We start from the raw sequence: 12,813 nt of genomic DNA, 5'->3' as shown, positions 1-12,813 counted from the left end.
AATGGGGTGAGAAACCCACCCCTGCTATTAATCAAACTCTTGTTCTTTTAATCAGCATTGCTTTCCTTGGATTGAGAAAGCAAGACTCAAAATCTGTTATGATCCAAGATCACTTCTTTCATCCTTGATGAGGAGCTGTCAAGAGATGGGTCACATAATTTCTTCAACTGGAAAAATATTTGAATAGCTTTGGGAAAGGGAATTGCCTACCTACCTAAAGTAAATAAACTTGTTTTTTGGGCATGCACAGAACCTAGGGGGATGGTGCAGTTCAAGTTTATCATTAGCAACAACTCCATGAGGCTCAGTAGGTGGCATTATGAATCACTCAGATGATAATTATTGTAATCTACAACTTTAGATATGCATAAAAACAATAGAGAGTCTATTTCATTGTCCCAGGCAAAGTGTGGTGAAAAAGATGTGGCTGCACTCTTATGAAAGGAGCCAAATTACTTTGGCATTCAAAGAGACTAACATACTTTGCCATGGGTTTCTATTCTCTTTTTTTCTCCTCCAAGCTTCTTTCAAAAAGACCTTTAACCCTATTTGCGGTATGAAACTTAGTTTTCGGCTTAGTTTCCCTGCTCACTTCAGTGATGTAGTCATTGGAGAATTTGTGTCTACTGTATATTCTGAATTGCCTTTACAGCACTTTATGGAATTTCCAGAAGGATCTTTGAGAGGAAGGCAAGTACTCCTTTCAAAGAAAATGTTGTGCCCTTCAAGGGTTGTTTTTTTAAAAGGGAATTGTATTCAAGATATAAGGGACACAGAGGCTCAGTTACTAAGACACTGAGCTTGTCAATCAGAAAGTTCAGCAGTTCTCCAGTTCAAATCCCTAATGCTGTGTAGCGGAGTGAGCTCCCATTACTTGTCCCAGCTTCTGCCAACCTAGCAGTTTGAAAACATGTAAAAGTGCAGGTAGAAATATAGGAACTACCTTTGGTAGGAAGGTAACAGCATTCTGTGTGCCATCGGCATTTAGTCATGCCGGCCACATGACCATGAAGACGTCTTCGGATTCCTTGGCTTAAAAATGGACATTAGCATCACCCAACTAGAGTCGGGAACGACTAACACATATGTACGAGGGGAAACTTTACTTTTACTATTCAAGATACTCTGATTACATTTCTTCTTCTTTAAATGAGAATTAAAGCTGGTTTAAACATGGTTTTTATTTATTCATTTGTCTTGGTTAATGATGTTTCAGGTGTTGTAATATAATTGTTGAATGTAGCCTTATAGACCTGGTTTTGCATGTGGCTGTTGTTATTCATGAATTAATCTCTTCGTGAGTAGATTTGGTTTTTTTTTTAATGAAAATTTTGAAAAAATTTGGTTTTAATTACACTGTTCCACTATTTTTTAAATTTATTATTCAAAAGAAAAAGAAACCACATCAAAGCTGTTCAGCGTGAATATTTAATAAAAGTTGTAAATCCTCTATATCTATGATTCTCATACTATATAATGACACTATTCGTATTTTTTCACTTATTCCTTATTTTCAAACAGTTCTATATACCAAGACTTTTATTTTATTTTATAAAAATTGTGGTTGCTTGAGTTTTCTACTTATCATGCAGTGAGTCTCGTTGGTACTTTAAGGCACACAAAGAAGGGACAGATTTAAATACATGAATGTGTAAAAATGATATATCTTAAGCAGGGATTGGTTGCTACTGGCATTGCTGCCAGTTCGCTTTGCACATGATTCGTACACTGTCAGCTGTAAATTGTTCTGCGCATGCACAGAACATGAAAACATGACTGAAAAACAAGCCGGCAGGGGCAACTGGGAACCGATTCAGGGGCATGGACAGCAAGCTGTCCCTACCAGTTTGGCAAGTATATCTTAAGTATTTGGATTGTCATTAATTGATGGCACAATTCATCAGTTTCTGCCCTCCAGTTGAATTGTTGCCCTACATACATGAAACAATCCTTGCAATTGCATTAAACCTCTGTTTTAAACTTCTCAAAATGTGATGCACAAATGCTGTCAGTTCCTCAAGTGAGATTCAGACCCTCCAAGTCAGTTCCTCACTCGATGCCTTCCTCACTTCTGGAATGTCTAAACTTCTGAATTTTAAGAATCAAAGCTTTTGTCCCCTTTTACTTTTCTTGCCACATTTGTTAAGTGAATCACTGCAGTTCTCAAATTAGTAAATTTTGTGAGGTGAATCTGGTTTCCGCCTTAACTTTGCTCGTCAAAAGGTCCCAAAATGTGATCCCAGAACACTGCAAATGCCATATATGTGAATCATTTGCCATGCATCCAAATATAAATCAGGTGACCAAGGGGATGCTGTAATGGTTCTAAGTGTGAGAAATGGTCATAAATCACTTTTTTCAGTGCCATTGTAATTTTGTATGGTCTGTTGTAAGCTGAGGACTTCCTGTACTCATTCAAGCAGACAAATGCATCATTTTAGGGATGAAGAAAAACATTAATATTGTAGAACTAAATGAAATTCTTCTTGCAGGTCATTGCCTAAAAACTTACAGCATGTCCTAGCCTTCAGTTTTGCCATTCAGGAGATCAACATGAATGAGGACTTCTTACCCAATATCACCTTGGTTTCCAAGATGCATGAGAATGGTTTTCAGGCAATGAAAGCCTCTCGAAACCTCTTGGATCTCTTCTTTCTTGAAAGCTGGTGTCCCTTCAATTACAGAAAGGGAAAGGACCAAAACATCATGGCTGTCATTGGTGATCTTCCTTCCCAGAACACCATCCAGATAGCCAACATCTTAAATGCCTACAAAATTCCACAGGTAAGGATCTCGGCTCACATAAATGCTCAAGCAGGAAGAGGAAAAGGTGGTAGTTAAAAAAAAACTATAGGAGGACCAAAATTGGGGGTAATATCTCAAAAGCAGATCAAGTTTTTATTTGTTTATTTTGTCAGAGAAATGCAATGCATCTATTACTATTGCAACAGGAGTAATTCTTAATAAGAGCCAAATTTTCATTTAGTATGTAAGAAATGGTGTAACTGTCCTTCTTGCTATCTTGATTCTCCTCCTCCTCCTCCTCCTCCTCCTCCTCCTCCTCCTCCTCCTCCTCAGTTTCAAGCTTAGCAATTATTAACTGATATGGTAGCAGTGTGTCTGATATTGTATCTCCATCTTCTGGGCATGCCTCTTGTTATTTGACTTTCTCCTCTTGTTCTTTATGCCATAACAATTTTAAATATATTGATCAGTAAAGGAATAGATATAAAACCTTTATAATATACAGAAAAAAAGTTATTTGAGTATCAAGATGGGAAATTAAAACTGTCCAATCCTTAAAGAATAAGCCTCCTCTTGTTTTACCTATTCCTATCTGCTGCCTATTTCTGATTAGCACAATCAAAAACTGAGAAGACTTGGTCTAAAAAATGATGAATGGAAAACAAATGAAGGTCTTATAGCAAAAGCTATAAGGAAAGACTCGTTGATCCCCAGATTTAATATTTATGTCTCCCATCAGGATTTTTTATTGAAAAAAGGTCCATAAGAAATGTACTTCCTTCCTTCTTGTTGACATATCTGCAAAAACAGTACATTGTCTAAAATCACATCATTATTATTCCCACTCTGCAGCTCAGTTTTGGCACTTTTGACCTGGCATTGAGTGATAAACAGCATTTTCCTTCTTTCTTTTGGATGACTCCAAATGAAAACCTCCAGTATGCTGGGATTATTCAGCTCTTGAAATGTTTTGGATGGAATTGGATTGATCTTCTCATTCCAGAAGACGCCACTGGAGAGAGATTTCTCAGAATTCTGAGACCGAAATTCATCCAGAGTGACATTTGCATTTCTTTAATTCAGTTTGTTCCAAGAGTGATCACTTTTAACCCCAGTTTCATACAGAAGAGTAATCTAAATAACATAGGACGTCTCCTGTGGTATAGTAAAACCAATGTAATACTTGTTTATGGGGACATGGAATCTATAGAAGGTTTACGAATAATTCTTGAAGCCTATGAAATTGGTAGCAGGTGCCCAATAGAGAGGGTTTGGATCATAAGTGCTCTCTGGGATGTCACATCTGTCTTTGAGTCAAAGAAATTCACCACATTGTCCTTCAATGGCAGCTTGTCTTTTGCCCTACACACAAAAAGGGTTCCAGGCTTTCAAGAGTACCTGGAGAACCTAAATCCATATCACTCTAAAGTCCCTTTGCTGCCTATGTTCTGGAGTGCCGCATTTCTCTGTTCACTTCCAAGAAACAGTATACCAGGAAAAAGAAAATGCACTGGGAAAGAGGATTTGGGGAGTCTCCCTGGAACTGTCTTTGAAATGGAGATGTCTGGCCAGAGCTACAGTATTTACAATGCTGTGTATGCTGTAGCACATGGTCTCCATGCTATATATTCATCCAGAGCCAAGCAGAAGACAAGAGGCAATGAAGAGAAGTGGAATTTTCTGAAAGTCCAACCTTGGCAGGTAAGTTATGTTGCCTTTCTATGATAACGTAGCCATAATAGCATAGCTATTTTAATGTTTACAAAATTCATTAAGTATACTTTTATGAATGAAGACAAATATACTTGTCCCAGGATAATGATGAGAGATTGAATCCAGGTCGGTCAATGGCACAAGAGATTTACTCATCCGAGCTTCCAGACTCATGCTGGAACCCATTTTCAGGATATTTCTCTCTACTGAAATACATGCTTTGGGCTGTTTGATTTACTTTTTTGTACATATTTTTTATTTTTTTTAACAATTTAAAACATAAAAATTCAATATCTATATAAAACAGGTGATTGCAGATTCATTCCTTGATTATCTTTTCCAGAATCTTTCCAGGTATTGAGGTCTGTGCTTTGCTGGATTTATCTTTCACCCTTTTCTGAAGATGGGAACTACATCAGCTATTTTCCAGTTCTCTGGTAGTTCCCCACTACTCCAGGACCTGCGAAAGATATAGTTCAGTGAGATCATGTCTGCCAGTTCCTTCAGAATCTTGGGATTTAATCCATCTGGTTCTGATGGTTTGAATTCATCTAGGGTGGACATGTGCTCTCTTACCATTTTCTTGTCTATTTTGAGTTCTATTCCTGATATGTTTCTCATGGTTCTGTTTTGATAGGTTGAAGTGTTTTTTTTTTTTCCTTTAGTGTAAAGCCAGATACAAAAAATGAATTAAGCGATTCTTCTTTCTCTCTGATGCTCATCATCCACTTGCTATTTTCTCCCACTGGTGGACCAGTTGTTTTCTTGACTTTTTTCTTGTTTTTTATATGTTAAAAGAAGGTTTTTTTCTCACAAGATTTTAAGCCTTAGCTTTCCTGATTTCATCTTTGCAGCAATAGCAGCAATAGCAATAGCAGTTAGACTTATATACCGCTTCATAGGGCTTTCAGCCCTCTCTAAGCGGTTTACAGAGTCAGCATATCGCCCCCACAGTCTGGGTCCTCATTTCACCCACCTCGGAAGGATGGAAGGCTGAGTCAACCGTGAGCCGGTGAGATTTGAACAGCCGAACTGCAGATAGCAGTTCAGCTGAAGTGGCTGCAGTACAGCACTCTAACCTCTGCGCCACCTCGGCAGCCTTGGGTTATTTGTTGATATTCTGCCTTAATTGGGTGCCCCGCTTTCCACTTTTTATATTTGTTCTTTTTGTCTTTCAAATTTATAATTTTAGTTGTATAGAGGCTTCATGATAATCTCTGAAAATGCTTATTCCTTGTGGAAATTTAGATCTTTATTTCAGATATTATGTTAGATATATGGAAGTTATCTTTTCCCAGAGGCGTTCTCCATCCTTTCCAATCTTCAATCCCAAAAAACTCTCAAATCCAATAATAGAGTACAATTTTGCAACATTTTGAAGTTAAATAGCAGAAGAAAAATTCACCAAAGTAGAAAGAAGGAAGAATTTTGCATAATAAAAATAATAATAACAATAATAATAATTGATGAAATGAAAGGCAAGGGTAGGATAGAATGACAAAAAGAGATTGGATAACTATTTTTACAAAAATATCTATTAGTAATACTTAAACATAAAAATATGACAAAAAGAGATTGGATAACTATTTTTACAAAAATATCTATTAGTAATACTTAAACATAAAAATATGACAAAAAGAGATTGGATAACTATTTTTACAAAAATATCTATTAGTAATACTTAAACATAAAAATATGAATATAGTCCTGCAAAACAGAATTATGCCATTGGAACATTAAAAAATACTTTCAACTCAAATGTTTGATTGTTCATTAAAAACTGGTTGAGCACCATTTGATGAATCCCATATTGTATTGCCTGCTATGGACACCAATTTCTCATTTGTCTCTCTTATCTTTTAGCTTCGTTTATTTCTGAAAAACCTCCATTTCAACAATAGTGTTGGGGAAGAAATAGCTTTCAATGAGAATGGAAACCTGGCAGCAGCATACGATATCATCAACTTGATTACTTTCCCCAATCGATCCTTTCAGAAGGTCCATGTTGGACATATTGAACCTCAGAGTTCTCAAAAGGAAGACTTCATCATAAATACAACTGTCATTGTATGGAACCCCATATTTAAGCAGGTGAGTTAAACAAACCAAATAAAACATGGGGATATTTTTTCAAATTTCTATAATTTTAAACAAGTAATCTTAGAGTAGTTCCAAGAATATTTGATATCTTCTTAATGTTGTTAGAACACTCTTGTATTCTGGAAAAATGTAGTTCTCAAATCTACATTACACTTTCAGATGGTAGAGAAAGGGAGCTCTGATTACTGGGGGTTTGGACCCTTTTTCAGAGGCTTCATGAGAGCTTAGTGAAGTGGAAGATTCATCTTTTGAAAGGTAACACTGAATGGACGATCTACCTTTCTCCTTCAAAACAAATATGAAAAATTACACTTACATTAATACAAACAAAAAGGGAAAGATTTTATATATATAGAGAGAAGGTTGGTTGGTAGGTAGTTAGATAGGTGGGTGGATGGAGAGATGGAGGGATGGAGAGATGGATGATTGATAGTTAGAAGTGTTAGATATTAGTTCAAACTGCAGTGGTTTCCACCAGGATCCTCTGATTTACCTTTCTCCTTTAAAAAATATATGAAAAATTACACTTACATTAATAGAAACAAAAAGGGATATACATATACATATATGTGTGTTTGTGTGTGTGTGTGTGAGAGAGAGTTATATTTGTGCTGGTAAATAAATAAAGGGAGACTAATATTGATCTATTTCAAGCTATTTAGCTCTCATCAGCTAGCCATACCCTTCCTGGGATTCTGGGATATATATGATAGATAAATACATGATTGATAGATGAATGACAGATAGACAGATAGACAGATAGATAGATGGATGGATGGATAGATGGGTGGATGGATAGATGGGTGGATGGATAGATGGATGGATATATGTAGGGATGGAGGGATGGATGATTGACATATAGAAGATGAATAGATAGACAGACCGACAGACAAAAAGACAGACTTTCCCACTGATGAGTTTATCTGACTTTGTAGTCAAAGTTTGAATCAGCTGAATCAATGAAAATTGGGATACCACCCTTGAGTGGCAACATAACACAGGAATAATTGGAAAAGGATACCAAATGCTAAACAGGAATATTTTTGCTGTCAACTCAGCAGTTTCAACACTCTTTCCCATACATCACAAATTTATTTTGGATTTTCTTATTACTATTCAAATTTAAAACAGCTCATTAATGTCATGAGAAACATACTCTTTCGTGATCCTCTTTAGGACATCTCAAGTTGCTTTATGTAATGTGAAGAGGTGCCCGGATTTGGATTTGTCTTCAAATTTTCAATAGCAGTTCAAAGACTTTTCAGATTTTAACTGCTCCTCTGACTGAGTCCAGCAATCGGTCCTAGGAATTCCATATTTTGCATTATTAGAAATTACAAGAATCTGAGTGTGGGGGAGGGTTGGATTTATTTAAAGAGAATGACTGCTGACTGATTGATTCAAAACCTGAACATAATCCATTTTAATGTCTTCCTCTGGCCATTCTCATTAGACACCACCTTCTGCCACCTGTGTAGAAAGCTGCCATCCTGGGTACCGGAAATTGATTGAGGAGGGAAACCAGGTTTGCTGCTATGACTGTGTCAAGTGTTCAGAGGGAAGCATTTCCACCATGATTGGTAAGGAAAAAAAGATATATGTTTCTTTAAAGATATATTTTGTTCTAACCAATTTTTTGTTCTGAAATATACCGGATTTTTCAGAGTATAAGACGCACCATTTCCCCCCTAAAAAGAGGGTGAAAATCTGAGTGTGTCTTATTCATTGAATACAGGGTTTTTGGCCCCAAGAAACCCCATGCCCCCTTCACAAAAATGGATGTGCAGAGGGTTTGGGAGGTTTGCAAAATGCTCCTGGGGACTGGCAAGGGCAAACACGAGTGAAAAATGGGCTGGTTTTTGCTCATATCCCCCTCCCCAGCCCCCAGGAGCACTCTACAAGTGCCCTCTAAAAGCTATGCATGGTCCTTTTTTTTGGCAAAAAAAGGGTCATTTTTTGCTTGTTTTTGCCCAAAACACCTCCCAAACCCCAGCCCCAGGAGTACTTTGCAGGCCTCTCAAACTCTCTGCTTTCCTTATTTTTACAAAAAATGAGGTGTGCAGAGGTTTAGGAGGTCTGCAGAGTGCAAAACTTTTTTTTAGTTTACTTGTTCAAAATCGTATACTCCCCAAAATACGGTGGTTTTAAAGAAAAGCATGGGATCTCTCACCAGCCTTGTTCTCTTTCTTGTTTTTTTTAAGTAAAAACATTTCTTTATTTAATTATGTAATCTCTTGTTCAGGAAATGTAGTTTATTGAATACAAAATAAACTTTAAAAGAATTTTCTTAAAGCAAAAAATGTAAGAGTTTTGTTCTCTCCCAAAGCAGCTTCAGGATGGAATAATTTTTAAGAACTTAATTCTATTCAATGTGTAGACTTTTTAGAGAGTTTATTTATGGTTCTCAGATTCCAACCAATGTGACAAGTGTCCCGCAGAGCAATATCCAAATGAGAAACATCATCAATGTATTCCCAAAATTATCGCCTACTTATCCTACAAAGAAGTCCTGGGAGAAGTCCTGACTGGCTTTGCTGTTTCTTTTGCTGTCATCACAATTGCGGTGATGGGGACATTCATCTTCCACCAGAACACTCCCATCGTCATAGCCAACAATTGGGATATCACCTGCACCCTGCTTGTCTCGCTCCTGCTGTGTTTTCTTTGCTCCTTCCTCTTCTTCGGATGTCCAGGGAAAGTCACATGTCTGCTCCGGCAAGCAGTCTTTGGAGTTGTCTTCTCCATTGCAGTGTCTTGTGTGTTAGCCAAAACCATCACTGTGGTTCTGGCCTTCATGGCCACAAAGCCAGGGAACCGCATGAGGTGGTGGGTGGGGAAAAGGCTGTCCGTCTCAGTCATTGTTTTTTGCTCCCTTATTCAAACAAGCATCTGTGCTGTCTGGTGGACCATTTCTCCTCCTTTCCCAGAGTTGGACATGCATTCCTAACTGGATGAGATCTTAGTGCAATGCAACGAAGGCTCGGAGATCATGTTTTACCTTGTGCTGGGCTACATGTGGCTTCTGGCCCTCATCAGCTTCACAGTGGCCTTCTTTGCCCGGAAGTTGCCCGACACTTTCAATGAAGCCAAGCTCATCACCTTCAGCATGCTGGTCTTCTGCAGTGTTTGGGTGTCCTTTGTGCCCACGTACTTGAGCACCAAGGGGAAATCCATGGTGGCTGTGGAAGTCTTCTCTATCTTGGCCTCAAGTGGTGGTTTACTAGGTTGCATTTTCCTGCCCAAGTGCTACATTATCATATTGAGGCCAGAGCTGAATACGAGAGAGCAGCTAGTTAGGAAAAAGAATGGTGTGATTTCAAGAGCAACATGAATGATGGCTGAATTCTATGATGCTATAAAAAGAACACGACAATTATTGGCCAAAGAATTTCATTCAGGAATAATTGTCTTCTCCAATTTTTTAATAGCAATAACATTTAGATATGTATACTGCTCCATAGTTCTAATATTTCAAAACCTCCTCCCAGAGGGGAGCAACAGAAACAGACCATAAAATGGGTGTGTGGGGTCTCTAACAATGCTTTAAGCACATAGCATTTATAAGGAGTATCCTGAAATAGCAATAGCAATAGCAGTAGACTTATATACCGCTTCATAGGGCTTTCAGCCCTCTCTAAGCGGTTTACAGAGAGTCAGCATATTGCCCCCAACAATCTGGGTCCTCATTTTACCCACCTTGGAAGGATGGAAGGCTGAGTCAACCCTGAGCCGGTGGGATTTGAACCGCTGAACTGCTGATCTAGCAGTAGCCTGCAGTGCTGCATTTAACCACTGCGCCTTCCTATAGCCTTCCTGGCTGTCCTTACAACTCTCTATATGGACTTTCTGACTGAGGCACTACCACCAAACCAAACATTGGTGAAGAGATTGTTTGTTAAAATAATCTCGAGACTTCCTGGGCGGGATCTTGCTGATGGCGGCAGCTTAATGGAGCTGCCCCGGGGTTTCTGGTTGTGTTATCTGCCTAGATATCTGGCAGGTACCTCACTCTTCAGGCAAAGAAGAGGGGGAGAGAAGATCCAGCTGGCAAGAGCTTTTCCTTTGAAGTTTGCAGCCTTTTCAGCTGTGAAGGGAAGGCGGGCCAGCCAAGGTTGAATCATTATCTCTGTGCCGGAAATACCTAGCCGTCGTCTTCATGGCTCAAAGTAAGATACCTCCACTTAGGACAATATTTGATCTATTTATCTGAATTTAATACAAGCAGAGTCCGTATGTGAGAACCTTATCTGTTTTTTTAAAAAATCCTAGCTTCATTTTTTACAAGAGCTTCCTTCGTGTACTTAGCTTTTTTTTTCTTAAAAGAAACTGGCTCCTAAAGTGGCGATTGTGAGTTCTTCGTAACAATGCCACATTCCTAATTCTTCTGCAAAAGCAGTGATAAAAGTTCAAAGGGAGGAACAGCCAGCCAGCAGTTTCTTATTAATTAGTTTCACTTCTCTGAAGAGTTTACAAGACTTTGTTCTTATCAACTTTGTTATTTCTGATACAGAGAAGTCAAAGACGGCACTGAATATGCCGAGCTGCTTCGTTACAATGCTTTTTCTTCTTTTTCTTCTTTTTTGAAATCCTTTGAAAAATCCTAAAGAGTTAAAAAAAGGGGTGACTTAACAGTCTTTTTTTTTTTCGTAAGCTGCACAGCGAGCCAGTAGAGCTTGATTAATTGCCCATAGATAAGACTTATAATGGCATCAAAATTACTTCCTGGGGGAAAACTTCCTCCTAGAGGCACATCTCCAATACCTGGCACAAAGTTGCCCCCTACTAGAGATGTGCTAATGAAAGAACTTTTTTTGGAAACCTTCAAAGAATTCAGAGAGGAGATTAAGGAGATAAAGGACGAATTAAAAGAGTTTAAGGCGGACTTATATGATAAACTTGATACTAGGATTGCCAAAATAAACGATGATATGCTGGGACTGGTAACCGTACTGACAGAACATGTTTCTGGAATTGAAGATAACTTAGAGGTTCTTAATGAAGCTAATACCAACTTGACATCCAAAACTGAGGTGGTGCAACAAAAAGTTGAAAACGCTGAAAAACAGATTATTATGATACAGTACAGGCAGATGGAGTTCGCATTAAGAGTCAGGGGGTTGTGTGAGAATAAACAGGAGAACTTGAAACAGATTTTTTCAGAGGCTTTTGACCATCTGGTGGGACGACCGGGGTCCAACTTTGACTGGCAGATCGATAAAATTTATCGCGTTAATTCATGGGCGGCAAAACAAAAGCAACTCCCCCGAGATGTAGTTATATACTTTGCCACAAGAGAGTTCAGAAACATGATATTACAAGAGTCCTATAACACCAGGCTTCAAGTCGGCGGCCAGGATTTGATTGTCTTGAAAGAAATACCACCTCAAATGCTAAGAGCCAGGAGAGATTATGCTTTTCTAGTGGAAGAACTCAGAAACCGTCAGATACAGTATAGATGGGATGTGCCATTTGGTATTATAATTACATTTGACAAGCAAAGATATCGTCTCAACTCTGTATGGAAAGCCCGAGATTTCTATCACAATATTTTGAAGGTGGGACACCCTGCACTATCTGGATCTGGAGAAAGACCACAAGAAGGACAAGATAGACGGCAAACTACACAACTACCAGACAAGACGCACCATCTTCCCCTCCCAGAAGGGCAAGCTGCCATGGAACAAAGACCTAGCCATATGACCACCAGACGAATGGAAAAACAAGCTACAATGCAACAACCTCAACAATCACCGGCCATTGATCAAGGAGTTACAGCAACAAGCTCAGAAGCCATGGGAGGAGCTAGGCCAAAGGTTAAACAGGCCATGCAGGAGGCTCTAAAAAAGCTTCAGGTAACCAAAGATGACAACTAAGATTTTGACATGGAATGTCAATGGACTGCACTCTCCACAGAAGAGAAAGAAAATATTCCACTATCTTAAACAGTTCAAGAATGATATAATTTATCTACAAGAAACTCATATCAAATCAACTGATCAAAAACATTTGTTTAACCCCAAACTTGGTCAACATTTTGTGACCTCTGCTATGGAAAAGAAAAATGGTATAGTTGTATACTTAAGAAAAGACATTAAGACTGAACTAATTGAAGCAGATCACTTTGGAAGATATATCGCGCTAGACCTAGTCTTAGAAGGGAAAAAAACATTACTTTTGGGAATTTATGCTCCTAATCAATAGCAAGACGGATTCTATAGAAATCTTCATGCTAAATTAGTACAGTGGGACTATAAG

At 38.4% G+C, this 12,813-nt stretch overlaps 1 pseudogene; it reads left to right on the top strand.

The window, feature by feature from the left end:
- The first annotated feature begins 556 nt into the window (after positions 1–556).
- LOC116521657 lies at positions 557–9,889 on the top strand (annotated as a pseudogene).
- Positions 9,890–12,813: the final 2,924 nt, after the last annotated feature.

This window comes from Thamnophis elegans, chromosome Z, assembly GCF_009769535.1.
Source record: "Thamnophis elegans isolate rThaEle1 chromosome Z, rThaEle1.pri, whole genome shotgun sequence".
In the NCBI taxonomy this organism is placed as follows: Eukaryota; Metazoa; Chordata; class Lepidosauria; order Squamata; family Colubridae; genus Thamnophis; species Thamnophis elegans.
The sequence above is the reverse complement of the archived record's forward strand: the minus strand, read 5'-3'. Positions and strand labels throughout refer to the sequence as shown.